Source organism: Bombus pyrosoma, linkage group LG10, assembly GCF_014825855.1.
Source record: "Bombus pyrosoma isolate SC7728 linkage group LG10, ASM1482585v1, whole genome shotgun sequence".
Classification (NCBI taxonomy): domain Eukaryota; kingdom Metazoa; phylum Arthropoda; class Insecta; order Hymenoptera; family Apidae; genus Bombus; species Bombus pyrosoma.
The window spans coordinates 6,026,854-6,044,498 of NC_057779.1; the positions used below are offsets into that span (position 1 = coordinate 6,026,854).

General features: G+C 36.2%; 1 long non-coding RNA gene across 6 annotated transcripts in view; it reads right to left on the reverse strand.

Moving 5' to 3' along the window:
* Positions 1–17,645, reverse strand: part of LOC122571713 — a 28,964-nt gene that overhangs the window by 8,163 nt on the left and 3,156 nt on the right. For all 6 annotated transcript variants that reach the window (XR_006318195.1, XR_006318196.1, XR_006318197.1 and 3 more), the window contains exons 2-3: positions 2,808–2,941; positions 1,304–1,622 (exon numbers count right to left, since the gene is read on the reverse strand). This is a non-coding gene — a long non-coding RNA (uncharacterized LOC122571713). The remainder of the gene's footprint in view (positions 1–1,303; positions 1,623–2,807; positions 2,942–17,645) is intronic.

Sequence of the window (17,645 nt, forward strand, 5' to 3'; positions counted from 1 at the left end):
TTTCGCCAACTGAATCTAAAAATACACGTGAAATTATCAGTCTAATTGTACTTAAGAATACACACGAGCTTATCGTAAACTCATTGCAAACGCACCTGAATGAAAGTCACGAAAGAAGTCCAACATTTCCCGATAATATTTCGTAACTCTAGTGAGTTATGGATCAATTTAGCACACGATGAAGGGACATTTTCGCGATTTAGTGACATTGTGGGGTCGGTTGTCGCGTGTGCACCATGACTCACACGGAAAAAGGAGCGAATGGATACAGAAGGAACAGCGACGTAACTATAATAGACGAGCAAAGGGCACAAAGTATGCATGCACTTACGCGTGCTGCCTAATAATGTATATCGTTTCTGCACGGTCAAGAGCCACGACAAAGTAAATTACGTTTGCGGAGGTGGAAAGAGATAGAAACGCACAGAGGATGAAAGAGTGGGACTCGTGCTTCTCTAATTGCACGCTCAGAATAATAGATAGCGAGGAGCTTCTACTCGTTGTCGTACTCACAGACGAATATAGACACGGCAGGTGTTTAAAGATTCGATTAAATCTCAGACGAGTGGCAAACCTTTTAATAAGTTTTATTAAAACACGTATTCTTATGTATACTCTTGTATCCATTCTATGCATTTTATACTTATTTTCTTTTACCGTATACATTTGTTATATTTTCTACATGAGGTAGAGGAGGAATTGTTGGGTTTTCAGATTATAGTAAGTGGACCGTGATGTTTGTCACGAATTATAGTTTCGCGTAGTACTGGGGAAAGACAAATATCCGCAGCTGCTCTTATTTGTCAAGATTTATATATGGGCACGTTGAAAAATGAAAAAAAAAAAAAAAGAAATGAAGGAAACGAGCTTCAATTATCACACAAACCATGAACTCTTGTCCTTTGTCTTCTGTCTTAATGATGGACGCACAATGCACGATGTGTCGTTGGTAAGGACATCAAATTCACTACGCACTTGTAAATCTAAGTCAATTTCTATAGAGAAATCTCAACTCGTCAAATTTAATGTTGTTTGACGTTAATTTTTATTTTTACGTAAATTCTAATACCCAAATAATTTCTTCCGAACTTGAGCAACAAACAGAAAGTTTGGTATTGTATAGTAGATCGTTTTTCCGATTAAAGTACAGACCAAATCTACTTGGTCAATTTCTAACTATCCTTGAGAAAAGTACCATTTATATTTCTCAAAATACTTATAAATTAGTCTAACCAACCAAATTCTTTTTTCGAATATCACACGAGATGTTCTGGATATTAAAATTAAACGAAAACTTACTTACGCTGTATATATGATGCTCGATTCCATCTCTATTCATAATCTTGTAAAATGGCAAAATAATAAATTAATAAGAATCAACGAGATTCATTGTGCAGGTCAGAGTTAAACGCTGAATGATGAGAACTGGGCGAGTTTCGTTTCTTTCGGTCCTTCAACTTCCGAAACGCTGCTCTTGCAATGAAATTTTCTTCTCATGAGGCTCATAAATGTCCGCATACCGCATTCGACATCTTTACGATCTGCTTTATGGACTCAGACTGTGAGACGTTAGACGCGCGTAGACAATAGCGAAAAGGGGTTGAAAATAATCGGTCTCTTGGCTGTGAGAATAAAAGAAAGAAATTATAGTTGTAAGTGGAATGAGCGTAGCGTCTCGAACAAATGACTTCGAAGCTTCTCTTCACTGGTCGATTTAGGTTTCTCGTAACTAGTCGAATAGAAGTAATCAAATTTCCGAGTTTAGATATTTGATCTATTTAAAGAAATAGTAAATTACTTAGGAAGTCGCTTAAAAGATAATTAAAAGAAAATGTTTAATTCATTGTCGATTTGTTTTTGAACAAGTTGCTTCTTCGTTTATGAATAGAAGAAATAACCTTAATTTTAAATAAGAATTTTATAATATATAATGTATATTGTTGATTAGAAATTGATTGATGCAAATAATGTTATTACAAAGCAATATGTTTTGAATCTCTCTAACACCCAAACTGAAATTCAAATCATATAGTCAATCTGAAATTTGATAATACCTTGTGATATCTAATCTGGACTTGTATAATGCTCCAGGAACGTTACTAACTATAAATGTACCGATTAACATAAATTATCCAAAGTACATATAAAGCGTTATTATAAGAAGATAAATTGCAGTGTCAACCATTTAATCTGTCCGTTTTTTGAACAAATTGTTTCTTTATCTAATGACAAAATTCTATAAGTCGAGACGGTCATTAGCCAAGAAACGTTACCGCTTGAATATATAGTAATTAACATAAATTATCAAAGAAATATCATTATATTACATAGAACGAAGAAAAATCGTCCACTACTATTTCAACATTTATTTACACCCTGTGAACCCTGAAACGAGTAGTTTAACCATAACCGTAACCAATGGCGTAACGAAAATCACTTTGACCACCCCATACGAGCAGAGGGATGAAACGTCTAATTTTAGTGGCTGTAAATTGCACATGGCACGCGATTCCATGCCAGAAGGTCCTCATGCCAAACACGTGGCCGTTTAACGATCGCGTTTGCACAATCTTCAAGAATTTCTCGTTGCTTTTTCGAAATTTCAAATAGACCACTCATGTCTTTAACGACATCCGTTCAATTTTCTTTTTCTTTTCTTTCCTAAGTAACTCGATCCTAGCCATTTTAACGACTGTTCTCTACGCGGAAATACAGCGGTAGCGGATAATTTACAACGAAGAGGAATACAAATGGGTAAAGCGAAAGTGAGTGACAAGCAACACAAGAAAGAAGCAAAAGCTTTGCACCAAGCATCGGTCTCTGTCAGACGTGGATCTTGCCCGTCCTTCTCTGCATGGACAACAAGTAGAATCTGTCCCCGAGATATCCACGAGAACGACAAGCCACTGTCCAAATCGACAATGCTCGCATAACCGTCGACCTGCAATCACAAAGGAGAATTGTCAGCTTTTCAGGAACAAAGAATTTTCTTAACTTCGAGACGCGTTTCTGGTTCTTCGGTATTTCTCTCTTTCTTTTCTTTTATCGAGGGGGAGATTTTTTATTACGTTGTAACGACATACGATAAGAAATTGGTAAAGGAAGAAGGAAACGATAGTAGAACACGAAATCGGTTGTAGGATAATAGGTTTTCCTGTTTTAGGTTTATCGATATTTTTTGAGAACCTTCTGTTAGGCCAACAGCATTTAATCGTATTTATAGCGTGACGATGAATTGGTAGAACGAAAGGGAAAGTAATGAAATACTTACAGTTCAGTTATAATATAGTCGTATATTTTATCTCAGATTACATTTTTTAGATTATTTTCTTGACGCAATATAAGTCGTTTTTTTTTTGTTTAACATCGATTAAATTTGATTTTGATTAAAAATAAGTTGTTTTTTTCTCGGTATCTTCTCTTGCTCAATTGTTTTTACGGTTTTATGGTAAATTGGTGGGACAAAAGGGAAAACTGTAGGTCATATTTTATTTTATAAACTCTAAAAGGATTTGAAATAATTTGAAAAGTTTTCTTACCGGTCTTTGCAAATACAAATAAAATAAGTGAAGTAATAATCGAAAAGGAAAATGAATGGTGGAAACTCGATCGATCGATCGGTGGTTACGGGGGCAAGCAGAAATCGCAGAACAAAGTTAAAAAAATTCCGTCCATCACGCGTCGGAACCTGGTTCTCGATTCTGAACGGATGGATGCTTGGAATTTCAACGGTTTCGTGAACGCTGTTCGAGTGTTTGCCTTGCCAATCAAACGTCGACGAATCTACCGAGTGGTTAACTTCTTGTCACGCCCAGCTCATCGTCGGAAGTCGTTCCTAGTAACGGTATAGAATTGTCCCGTGAATTGGTCACGATGTAGCGAAGACAGCTGTGAGAACTTCATTATTTACTGGTTCTACGTGTGTCACTTTTCATAGAGAGCTTCACGCTACCGTGACGAACGCGTTATAAATAGAACTTTCGGAAGTTGTGTGTCAAGTAGGCTATGAATAATCTATGGGATAGATTTTGTACAGTCTCAGAAAGGATCGATACTTTAGTCTCACGATAAGAAACGATTCGATTGCGATGGATAAATAATTTACAATTATATCGAATTTTGTAGAAAAATCAGCATCTGCTCTAGGTTTGACCTAATTATTCCTATTCATTCACCGAACTAGGGAAAGTACGTGTAAAAACTTTCTTTCGGCAAAAAGTTGATTAATATTGAAAAGCTATAAGGTACAATGAAACGACGAAGAATGCAAGATGAATGATTTGGAAAGTTATTTCTTTGTCGTCGAGATTTATTGCATTTCTGGTATCAGATGCAAACTATACGTGCTACCATGTCCTTTTCATTCTGCGGAAAGGCGTATCTTTTTATTTCACCTTATTAAGAAATCTTCCAAACTTTGGTGATATTAATTATATATTAAAACGTTGCTATATTCTGAAAGAGTATTTTTTACGCTGTTTTAACCCCCATTCACCCTAATAAAAAAATCATCAAAAAAGCTAGATAATATTAACTATATCATATTGATTCATTTATAGATCCACATGTTTTAGCACTTCCTATCGTTTTTCATTTTTGTCAACTAAAATGTACAACAAAGGACGTAAAACATTTCTCTCGTATCATCGTATAATATATATACAATGTTATCTACAATGTATCAGATTCTATTCTGAAGAAATCAACCCGATCTATAGCATTCCTTGTAAAGTTCACAGAGTCCCATTGGCATCTTTACTGTACCGAAGGCTGACATCACGATCCAACAATAGAGGATCGAAAGCTCGATTGCAGTCGTGTCGAGCGTCCGATTGCCTTTTGTCTTTCGAGGGCAGCTGAGTAAACGGCGATCGGTGCCAAACTCAACAGTAGATCACGCATGTAATTCGCTCGAGGCAAACGAGCCTTGGTTTCGCGATGTTGGCCTACTAATATCTTTATGTCGCGTTCGTGATTCTGGTATTCGTGAATACAACGTGGTCCATCATCCTAGGCGGTAGAACAGATTCTGACCGGGTCCAGGCGACATTAAGGATTCTGTTTACAGATTATTAATCAAAGTAATATATTGGACGACATCGCACCTCGTTCCAGCCTGAAAATGAGCGATCGTTACATCGCTCAGCGAACACGGCCTCTTGTAAAATATTCGCTTCATGCTTCTATCAAAGAGTAAATATAATGCGAGCAATCGATGACATGAGTTCCGTGGTCGGGGAATTCGACGTATTCCGAGAATCGTGATGGGGCGGAGAGAGAAATTCGAGAGAAAGTTGGAAGGAGATGTGTACAACAACGGAATCGTGAAAGTATTTCAACGATCGCGAGTGGAATTTTTGGTTTTGTAGAGAAATACGTACAAAATATATTTTCACAAAAATGCGCGTATATATATATATATATATATATATATATATATATTTGACGAATTGTATGTATCTGAATTGAAAAAACACATGCAAGAACGAGTTCTTCAGTGGAGAAAGATATTTGTCAAACGGGAAATGACGATAAAACAGGGATAACGCATAGAGAACTGAAGGAGATAAAAGAGACGAGGGTAAAGAGACGAAGAAATGTAGAGTAAGTGGCACTCGTGTTTTAAACTGTGGATGAAAATACACGTCAAAGTGTAAACGAGCAACAAGAGGCTCTTTACCGCTCTGGTTTACAAGCGTGACTGACGCCCATCATGGATTTGCGTGTCGTCATTTGGATCAAGTGTTTCCATAAATTTCTCAAATCTAAATGCTTCTGATAGGAGAAACTAAACATGCACGCTATGCTCCGAACAATATAATAAATGACCACCACACACGTCACATATTTTCTAGTTATTAATAATTGCAAATCAAATGTATCTAATAATTATGGAATTAACTCGAATTAATTAATAAGGAACATGATTCGTTAATTAAAAAATTATATATATTCTTGGAGACAAAGCGGAAACATATTTTTATAAATATAATTTTTGTCAAAGAAATAGATTTTAATACTAATAAGAATTATATACTATTTTCGTGCTATTCATTAAATTAATTATTTAGAATTGCTAATTATTACTGACCAAATTATCTAGAATTATTTTAGATCTCGATGATCTCGAGATCTTTCCAAATTTTATTTAATATTTTCCAAAGCATGTCGCTACTAGAAAAGTTTCTTAAAATTTCGTTAAAACTGTAATTAACCTTATCAAGTATTTAATGATCGTATTGCGACTTATTATAACTTATAATAACTAGTATCTTCTACTAATCAACTGCTTAAAAAATTGTCAACTGCCGCAATCAGTACTTCGCTGCGTCTGACCAAGCACGGCCTAATCTACTGCGCTCGCGATTCTTTCAAACCTCTCTCGTTCTCGTGATCAAATTCTATCAGAATCTACAAGACAAACGTATCTAACATTTCTTACGTACAATATCCAAAGCATAATATTCTTTATTAAAATTTATTAGATGAAACAATTTTCTACTTAGGTTCTATCTTTTTAATTGAATTCGTAAAAATGTGAATTTGCATAAACGTTCATAGTCAAAAGTAACATGAAAATACAGGTGTCAAAAGTAATATGAAAATTTCCTGCTATACTCTCGATCTTGCTGATGTTTCCTCGTTCCTCGAAACTATGATATTTGTCCTTCCATTAACTGCGTATTTATTAACATTATTGCTTCTCCTGGTGTGAAAATCTCAAGCATGAAAACATAAAGTTCCAATGTGCATCCGTGTCGGATATTAATATGAGACGCGTCAGTGCGTGTACCTCGTGGATGCACCTTAGCGCAGTTAGTTGCACCTTTAACGCGGCGATAGAAGCGGTAGTATAACGTTCCAAGCAATTTCTCATTGGTTTAGTGAGCGTGACGAAGGACCGATATAGGAAAGCTTGGATTATTAATAGAATGATAAACAAGCCGGACGCGGATGCCGAAATTAGATGTAGGTTACAAGGAGGAAGGCGTTGCGTTGGATCGACAGAAGATTAAAAAACTGGCTTGCGCTCGGTGAATTCGCAACCGCGATAAAAATATTGCGAGCTTTCGCGCGCAACGTATTGCCGTTAAATACAAAGGAAAAGAGACAGAGAAGCAGATAGAACAGAGGCCGAAGCTTGAACTTTGAATTTCAGGGTTACTTGAATCCTTAATTCTTAAATGAATGATTACTCCAAATATAATTCATTTATGGCCTGCAAGTCTATAGAGAAATTAATAATTTTCTTTCGTATCTTTTTTTATTTGTAATAGCCGATAATTGTAGAACATACGAGCATATTGTGGCAACAAAATAACGTTGTTCTTGTAATGAAATTTATAGAATATTTTAGAGCATATGGTACCTACGTATACGGGCTTTAACATTTGACACAGGTATAAACATTTGTAACTTTGCTGAAGATTCTTCTCAGGTTTATTGATTCGTAATGAAGAATTTACATGAAAAGTATATGGAACTGTTGTCTTTTCGATTTTCCAAGAGATGTACAGCAGATTGATAAAAGATAGATGTAAATCGATCGTTTAAATTGATCGAACTTTTTGGATTTCTTCATTGACTTTTCAAATGTGATCTGACTTTCTGGATTTTGTAATTGACCTTGTTAAATGCGATGATCAATTTTCACGTTTGTTTTAAAAGCTATTTAATCGTAGAATTTGTAACAGCATTACGGTAAAGGTACTTAAGAATTGAAAAAAAAAAAAAAAAAATCAAGTCTCTTAAATCTCGCTTATTTCAACGTCATATGCTCTCTCGCATTCCTATTGGTTTAAATTAAACGTGACGCAAATCTTGTTGAACTTGATTTATACGCGGCAAAAATGCGCCGCGGTTAGTTATGTATTACGGCGAAAAATTCATGAAATTACGGAGAAGGGGAATAAAACGCGACGATAAATCTGTAAGAATTATGTACTTTGCCAGTTTTAAACGATCGCATATGTTTCGGTATATCGTTGTATTATATTTATGAGTTAATAAATCAATAATTGCCACCAATTTGTGAATTTATTATCAAAATCACGCGTGAAATATCGTCCTTTATTTTTCTCGTATACGAAAATCATGATAAACGACTTAAAAATAAATTTACCTTTTGAGTGTTCAATTAGGCGATTTTATTGCGGAAAATTCGGTATCATAACATTTTCATCAAACAATATTATTCCATAATCGCCTTATCTAATTTCTCATGTTATTAATACTAAAAGTTTTACGATGATCTATTGAAAATTCAACATTAAATCGTCACGGTATTATCAAATTCGTCAAAAAGAAAATTATTTCATAACAAATTTATTCGATTTTTCGTATTACTGGTAATACTATACAAGTTCGCGTTACTTGCAGTGTCGTGTGAAATTTTGGACGACATAGACAGAAATTTTCTATCAATTCTGATAAATCTCTGTGAAAATAAGCGTAATAGCAAACTCATATGCAAGAATCAAACGTTCGCACACATTGTGATACGGTTGATAAGTAACCTAATGCATCTTGGATGTCTCCAATCCTCTTCAGTATTCGCACATGCTTAGCAATTTATCACTTAAATAGCGTGCGGCGGAAGTTAGATCGTAAAACGGTGACCTGGTGTGTTGCAGAAGCGATGCTTCACATCGCAAAATGCCGCGAGATGTCCTACGAGAAATTTTCGTGTTTAAGATTATTCCATTGATATGGAATTAATTGAAATCTTGTAAATTACTTTTTAAATATATAACCTTCCTTCGCCTCATCATATCCTCACTTTGGTTTATTCCATGTCAAATTGATTTAATTACAAAGAATCTAAAACATATGCACTACTTATTAGAAATTTTGTTTTATGAGAAATAAGAGAAATTAAATTGCTGTATATTCGAACGTAAGATTGCTATCGTTATTCATAAATTAGGCGTTAAATCGACACGAACGATGAATAATAATCAAGTTATTTATTCTCCATCCGTTTAATTTAACTCGTTGACACTATGTTCATTCGTCACATATCGTAGGTAACAAATTGAAGTGTAAAAAATGTAGCATAATTCTAAGGTTTGAAACAGATTTCCATCTTTTCATAATATTTCATAATACAGACTTAATACGTATATAATATTTTACCACACTCCAATTGGTATAATTTTAATTTTCAAACCAACCCTTGGTATAACAACGATCAATACAATTCCATATCGATCAGAGGATTCCTATTATTCGATACGCTAACGTGTACCAACACTGCGACACGGATCTTCGTGGAACTGCATAGTTGAACATGATCAGTCCATTTAACGCGGACATAAATCACGCGTGCTTCGAAACAACGTTGTTGTTCGCACATCGCCTCGATGTGCCTAAATCGAGACGATAGGAGCGTCTCGTGGTTTCGCTGAACACTTGGTGCCGCCTAAGACACCGACTTACGTAGATCGAGGATGAGATTTATCGGTGGGAGAAAGTTGCGCCGGTTGCACGGCGGTGTTCCCAGTAAATCACTGTCATCGAATATTATTTACTTGGTGCGGGAGGGTCGGCCTGTTCCCCTTTGCTGGCGGACTCGATTTCAGCGGCAGCAAAGCGGAAAAAGACACACCCTCGGCCAACACTCCTGCCATGTCGGACACTCCTTGGCCAAAACGAACAACGTAGACCTTCCAGAAGCACTTCTCTCTGCTGTTTGCCTTGTTTTCCTGCGCCTCTTCGTGGCCCGTTCAGAACCATACCATTGCCAACTAATAGCGTGACCACCCCTTATGTGTATATTCTTCAATTGTTATTTCGCACACGTATCAGTTTATCAGTTCGTTTCATCGTTATAGCGTTGAATTATAGCATTAGACATTATTAACGTTTAGCGATTAATTAACGGGGTGAAGTCCGATACATATTTACAGCGGTTTCCAGGTCACGGATATACAAAAAGAAGGTGGTATTATTACTTGAACAATAATTGTATATTCATCGGGCTCGTTTATTGCATTAGGTTGCCCGGAAAGTGTCTTTCTTTCGCAAACGTGATTTTTACAACAATGCACCTTCATACAAACGTAAAACCAAGTCTGTGAAATGTCGCGGTGTTTATCTCGACAGAACAAAATGAATCGTACGTAATTCGACAAATTAATATAAGACAATGTATCCTCATAAAACGAAAGAAACTTTCCGGACAACCTAATACTTGCGATGTATTCGATCTTCGCAAACTAGTTTTGAACCTGAGGACGAGCGCGCACACGGTACTCGCACATTTGCACGGACAGAAATTTTGAAAATTTACCTGTATAAACGAATGGAATGCTTTACAAATAATCGAACTAAACTAATGCCCAATTTCATAAACGATACGAAAGACAACGATCGATGTAATACGTAGATTCTATTAGAACAGAAAATTTCGATCAATTGTATTCGTTTCTTTTCCATGTAAACAGAGGTATGTTCGTATCGAAAAAGGCACACCCCCAACCAAAGTAGCGCGGGTAATATAAAACGGACAAAGGCAAAGATAGAATACACACGGGAAGGGGCGAACGTTCGATGAACAGAAATATTTGCAAATGGTTAGTCGATCTTGTTAAGTGTGTACGCGTACTCGTGTCACGCGGTGTTCGGTTGTCAGTGCAATGAGAAGGGTCGATTAGTGCAGGGGAATTTCGAAGTATCGAAGAATCTCGTGGGGCGTGAAATATCTTGCAAGGGGTTGTGAGAATATCGAAGGGCGATGGCGAGGTATTGTTAATGCTTCTGTTATCGTTAAAAATCTTAATTCTCTAAGTTCCACAAAGTTACTTCAAATATGGATACTCCATATTTTTTTTATTCTACTTTATTTTTTTTTATCACTATGCCATTATAATTACTCTATTATTATATCATTATTTACTCGTCATTTATCATCGTCGTATTCTGTTCTTTTAACATTTATAATAGATTATAGAAACTGTTCATAATTGAAATAATCAGATAATTCCGCAAGAAATGAAGTATAATCTTCAAGTATAATCATCGTTGTTATGCTACGTTCACTGTTCACACGTATAATGGTTAAAAACAAGGAGAAATTCATCCAGCCAATTGTTTCGCTAACGGCGATACCATTTGTGAAAAACTCTGCTCAATTTTTCAAACAACGTAACTTTAACATATTCCCTAACAATCACGCGTTTTACATAATGTTATTTTACAGGTTTACGCGAGGTTATTATTCATCGTCGCCCGAAAACATGCTATTCTCGACACAAAATTCTAAATACGCCACCCTCTAGTTTTAATTACGAGAAAAGTAGCAAACGTATAGGTACATTTATCTAGCGAGCATATTTCACCTGTCAAGGAGAGACATATAGCTCGTTCATTGCGCTTTTAGTAAACCTGCACGCGGAGTTAATTATATACAAATTATTTTATGTAATTAAGTGGATGTACGTCGTATGGGGTAAATTTATAATCGAAACAGGGATCAGGCGACCTCGCCGCTTGTATTTCATCGTCGAAATCGTGGTGGGCGGTCGCTCGTAGTCGTCGAAACGAAAGGTACCGGGCTAAATTTAAATTCCAAACATCCGTGATACAGACTTCGGAGAAAAAATGGCAGACCACCGATGTGGATTTTGGAGAGAATTTCGTCGAGTGAACGAAACAGTCTTTGGAGAAGCTTTTTCGACCTTTCGTTCCACGAACTTACTCGTTACGTCCAACTCGTTGCGCTTCTGTACATTTTATTTGTTTAACTTTCATCGCGAAGTTATTGATTTGATGTCTGTATTCAGGCTTCGAGCTTCTTTATTCCCGGGGAAACAAAGTTTGGTAGCTTTCGCTGGAATACGTAGAAATAAGCTGCAGCGATTCTTCTCCTTTGAACGAAAAATTGGCAATAGATTGTGTCGAAGCTTTTCGCGTCTTTTGACACAGTCGCGCGTTGAAACGGCATGTTTGCTCGGGAAGGTGTGTCAGATCGTGGAAGACAATTTTTCTTTCTAAATTGTTTGCCATTTCTTTTAGAAACCTTCAAATGAATTTGAATGAATCCCTTGAGCATAATTATTTATTTATTTAGGAATTATTAATTGTTTTATATACAGTTCTTTTTCCATTCAAAACAAATCATAATACAATAATTTGCAAGAATTATAACTGACCCAACTTTGTCCTCGTAGAAGCTAAGTTAAAGTAAAGCTACCTTGTCTCAAATTTTTCCGATTCGAAAGATATTTGTTTTAAATAGCAGTGTTTCCTTCGACGCGCTGCTCACAGTTTCAATTACTTTTCAAATTAAAAAACGCAATAAAATCCAATAAATTATACAATTAAACTAGGTACGAATCGGTAACAACGAATATAAATACGAAGAGGTTAATTACGTAATTCTTCTTCTTATTTGTTTATTTACCTACAGTCGCATCGGCTGCAAAGTTATTTGTTCGACTATTTTTCTACCGAGCAACGCACACAATTAATATCAAGTAAAAGTTAAAATTATCCCAAAACAAAGAAAACATAAAACAAACTCCTGAGATAATAATTAACCCACAAGTTCCACGGAAAAGCTTCAGCAGTCGTTAAGTAGCGAAGGATATTTAAATGCGAGTTTCAAGTAGGGTCATTTAAAACAATCAGTGCCATTTACGCCCATCGCAAATGGAATACCTGTTGCTTTTAACTACCTCCCACATCGAGCACCAATTCACCCACGACGACTTTGCAGACACTTGTATCGCATACAGAATCTTGGCACATTCGTCAAGTCTGAAACACATACGCGAGGGAAATTCGTCCCTCCGTCTATTTGTTTATCCAACAAAGCAAAATGTTTGCGACGTTCAAATTACGTCATATCGAATTGTGGGAAGCTTCTGCAACGTTTACTTCAAATTATTTTTCTAATTCTGTTGTGTAGCTTTCTTGTAAATTTCAATCTCAATTTAAATTTACCAATTTCTTTACCATTCGCAGCTTGGACAATATAAAAGAGAGAAGCTGATTTCATTCAGATTAAAATGTATTTTATTAAAGTAAAAAACTATTCTCCACACAATGACAGACATATTTCGCATTATTGTTTCAAGGAACAAGAGCTATTTGCGATAAATATCTTTATAATGAATAAATAATTAATGAAAATTCGTGGGTGATTTCTAGAAGTACAAATATCTGTGCATTAAATAAGCTTAAACGAAGTAAAAGTGAAAATTCACGCATGGATTATTTTAACGATCGAAGAAATTAAAAGAATATCTTCGTTGCCAAATAATGACGTTGTTCTAAGAACAATCTGATAAAGTAAGACGTTTCATACAGAAAGAAAATTTTACTACAACGGTTAGGCAATTGATAAAGGTATAAATGAAAAATAACGACAAGCTTGGAAAATCTATAGTAAAAAGTAAATAGAACTTACGAAAGGATTTAATCGATAAGCCGTAGAGCAATTTAATCGAACGAACGATTTCCATTTTTCATTTATAACACGATCAACTGGTGACATGGAAGCTCAGCTGAAAGTTGTCGAGGATTTGCAATCATAAATTCGCATCATCGTCGCGCCGCGCAGTGTCGACGCGAGTTTGGCTTAGGTAAAGGGTTGCACCCTCAGGACGTGTCACCGTGCGTGTGGATTAACTGTAATTCTATTTGTGCGTGCGGTGAATGCGGTTAACCTTAACTCTGAAATTCACATGATGCCGCGTGAAATCGAGTTTGCAAAGCCGCAACCAGTTTGCCCTCCCCCGAGCGCAACAACTTTTCCGCCAAGATTTCCAACAATCGAGCTACGAGAAACTTGAACGCCACTTTTCTCCAGCCATTTCACGTGACAATAGGCGAATATTTTGCGGACGGTCATGTTCCTTCGCTTTATATCGCAAGCGAATAGTTATATTTCACGAAATAATTATAAATCGTACGTATTTTAGTAAAACTGTATAATTTTCCTTCCTTCTGTGAAAATGATCGATACGATAGAAATTTTAAATCGTTGATATCTTAACAAAATACGCCGTGGCTCGGCGAGGAATTCCGTAGAACCAAGATACGCAAAGAAGGAAAGTACGTAAAGTCAAGATATCTAGGATTAAGACTGGAAGGATTCGATAGAATTGAAACTCGATGTTAGCAAAGCTCGATTTATGCAAAGCACAATATTTCTGCGGTATACTTAGCCGTAGGCACGTTTTAGGCTAACGATATAATGGCCGCTGGCTTCAAAGCGTGTCGAATGAGAAATGAAAAAGTTTGTAGTGGCATTAAAAATAGATGGAACATTTCAGCGAGTGCTTTAACTTCTGCTAAGTTTACAATTTCGATAACGTAATCCAGTTAACGTATATTTCGGTAACGTCAAAAGGATGATGTTTTTAAATAGAACGAGAAATATCGAACGTCGTTACCGATTGACGTATAAAATTTCAACATTTCTTCATTCGATATCGCGTTAAATAAAACTACATTACAAACGATCTGGTCGATATAAATTAAAGATACGATTTGGATTTTTGTTTAAGAACAAGCCACGAATCATTCCGATCTCTGAGGTGCTTTCTCCACAAAAAGATATCTATATTTTCGAAATTAAACAACCTGGATGAAAACTATTCAGTCGTTGTTTCGACGTACATGATGTGTTCCAACATCTGCTCCACGATTGACATTTGATGCAATTGCGGAAATATTATACTCGCTCTTAAATAATAATTATGAAGTTTCAACCTCTACAACAGGAAATTTCACAAGTCTCTCGAAGCGTCCATAAATTTTCCACGAACACCACTCAAAAATGTAATGCATATGATATGATAGTTTCTAAAGGTACACGTGAATATGACGATATAAATTGTAAAAAAAAAAGAAAAGAAGAAAGAAATATATAAATCTGTCATATACTTCACGTTAGATCCACCTACATTGCAACCACGTGAAACGATTTATAAGAAGCGAACTCTTTGATGCTGCTAACAAAATATCCTCCAATATTTACAAAAATCAAAGAAATATCCCCGGAATGAAAAATATGTATATGAGTCATGCCACTTTCGTAATCCTGTTGGAGCACACAGATTTCCTATTACCGATCGATGATCGAAATGCTGTGTAATATCAACTATTTATAACATCGTGCGATATATCTACGTGGAAGTTATATATCTTTTTACGTCTATTATAAATCCTGTTGCATCTTATTATATATTCCACTGAACTGTTTAGATTCCATTTCTTTAGTCGTATTCGCGGATAATATAAATTCGTAATATTACAAATTTACGTAACATCGATCTTACTCGTCACAGTTATCGGTGTCTAAATTTCTAAAGAACTTTCGAATCATTAACGACGAATGAAATATTGGTAAAGATCGAAGAAACGAAGCGCGATAAACGAACCGATGTTCCTTCCATCAAGTGTCTGTGTTAAATCGTTTTTAACATAATCGAATAACAAATAATGCCATAGAAATAGAATAACTGCAGGAAATATATGTACACTACGGATATTTATACACTTGCGGGAAATTTAATGGTGCGAAAATATACAGAATCCACTTAATATCCAAAAATATGCAAAATATTCAAAGTAAAGTACTCGTTCTAATAAGCGGCATACGAAATAAATCACCCCTTAGGATTCATTTCCTTCTTTACGTTAATAAACTTTGAATCCATCGTAATCCAATTAAACCTTAATCTTTCGATAATCGAACAAAATAAGGAATGAAAAAACCGCGCATCTGTCCAACTGTTTCACCCTTCTCCTTTCTACTTCGCATCTACCCTCCCTTCCTCTTCCTTCCATCTTGCTCTGTACCATTTTCCAAACATCGTCCATGCGTTATGCACGCTACGTGCGGCTACCAGCTACATGGCTAAGATCCAGAGAGTGTTCCTGCTATATTAAGACCGCCTTATATAACGTTCAGTCATATCCGCGCGGCTCCCTCTATGAACCTTTAATATGCTGAAACGTGGACGCGCGAGCGCCACTTCCTGCGACGCGGACCTCGCAACGTTGAAGCGCAAAAGTAGTCGCTTGAATTAGATTTTCCGAGAAACCTCGTTCGACCAGGTAGCACGGCCAGAGATTTCCGCCATGGCGGAAGACATGGAACGACTTCCGGTTGAACCGTCAAAGATAGCTGTCGCGCGGCGGACAGCTGATTGCTGCCGTTGAAAGCGAAACGCCCCTGATGTGTTCTCAAACGTCGCATCGTACTTGCGATGTGAAATCTGGAGGAGTAGGAAGAGATACGAGGAAGTACGAACGCAGAGTTAGCCAGGAAAATCGTACAACAGTCGATGGTTAGGACAGCATCGCTTCATGAAAATCGAAGTGTTCTCGTACGCTTCATGGGCGTTTCTGGTAGGCTACGAGGCGAGTAAGATGGATCAAGATCGACTTAACTTGGTTATATATTGTATGAAAACCATTCGAATTTAAATTGATGGAAGAGCATTCTATAAACATGACTAATCGATTTTTTAAGAAATTAACAACCGATCGACTACGCGCTTTCTTTCCAGTTTACAAGAAGAAATTATTTTTACTTTCTAATTTACAGAGTCAGCGAACACGATGTCCAGCAATGTGTGTGGTACGTTCGATGTTACGCGGACAGGATATTAGAGAAAATAACTAAAATTGTTGAAGAATTAATTACAATTTTGTATACATTGATTTATATCATTCTTTTAATTGCCTTTTATAGTGGACCTCTGCAAAGAATCGCAACCTCATAATGCGATCAATTAGTTTTTCCTCAAAAGATATCATAGTTTGTTGAGTTCGTACAATTACAAAAATCAATTGCTGATCTCCATAGTTGATTTCGTTACACGGCGCGATGATGACACGATAATCGTCGAATATACGAGCGAAGGCGAGCGTTAGGTGTCGGTCGTATTTTAACTTGACAATTTCGCTAGCGGCAAACGGGTGTCCAAACAATTAGCGGTCAACCAAGTCCGTTAATTTGTGCGTCTGACGTAACACTAGTTCAACTCTAAGATTCTTTTCACGATTGAACAATTTCTCGCCTCCGTCTTTGTTAAGAAGCTCGTGACAATTTGATGGCGATTGTTTCTGACCGTATAATTAAACATGGATCCATATCTATTTACCGTGGGAAGTTAATTAGCTGTTGCGTTACACGGTTCTCTCTCGTTCGACTAATAACCAATGTCAATCGTAAACAGACCGGTAGACTGTTAGATGTTCAACCCTTAAAGCTTGTAATGAGTGAAATTTCATTTTATGTAAATTTTGTTTCTTTATTATTATTTATTACTATTATGGTTTATTATCATACGGTAGGTTTTCGTTTATCAGGCAACAATGTTTCAATAGATGAGAATTAGATTTAGGCGTTATTTGCTTGCGTTTTTAGGCTGATTAGTGAATGTCAAAATTGTTGGTATCGTTTGTAGAATTAGCTGTAATGCGCAGAATTTAGCCGATTTAATGAGAATATGGTAATTAGGTCAGCGATTTGATTCGAACGTAAACCGAGTGCTTTCAAGATTCGGATCGATACATTTGACACGCAATTTGTTTGTAAGAAACTCGTTACGTCAATAGATGGAGATAATCGAATAGAAAGAAATAATATTTTAATAATTTCTTGGTAAACATAGATGTAAGTGAAT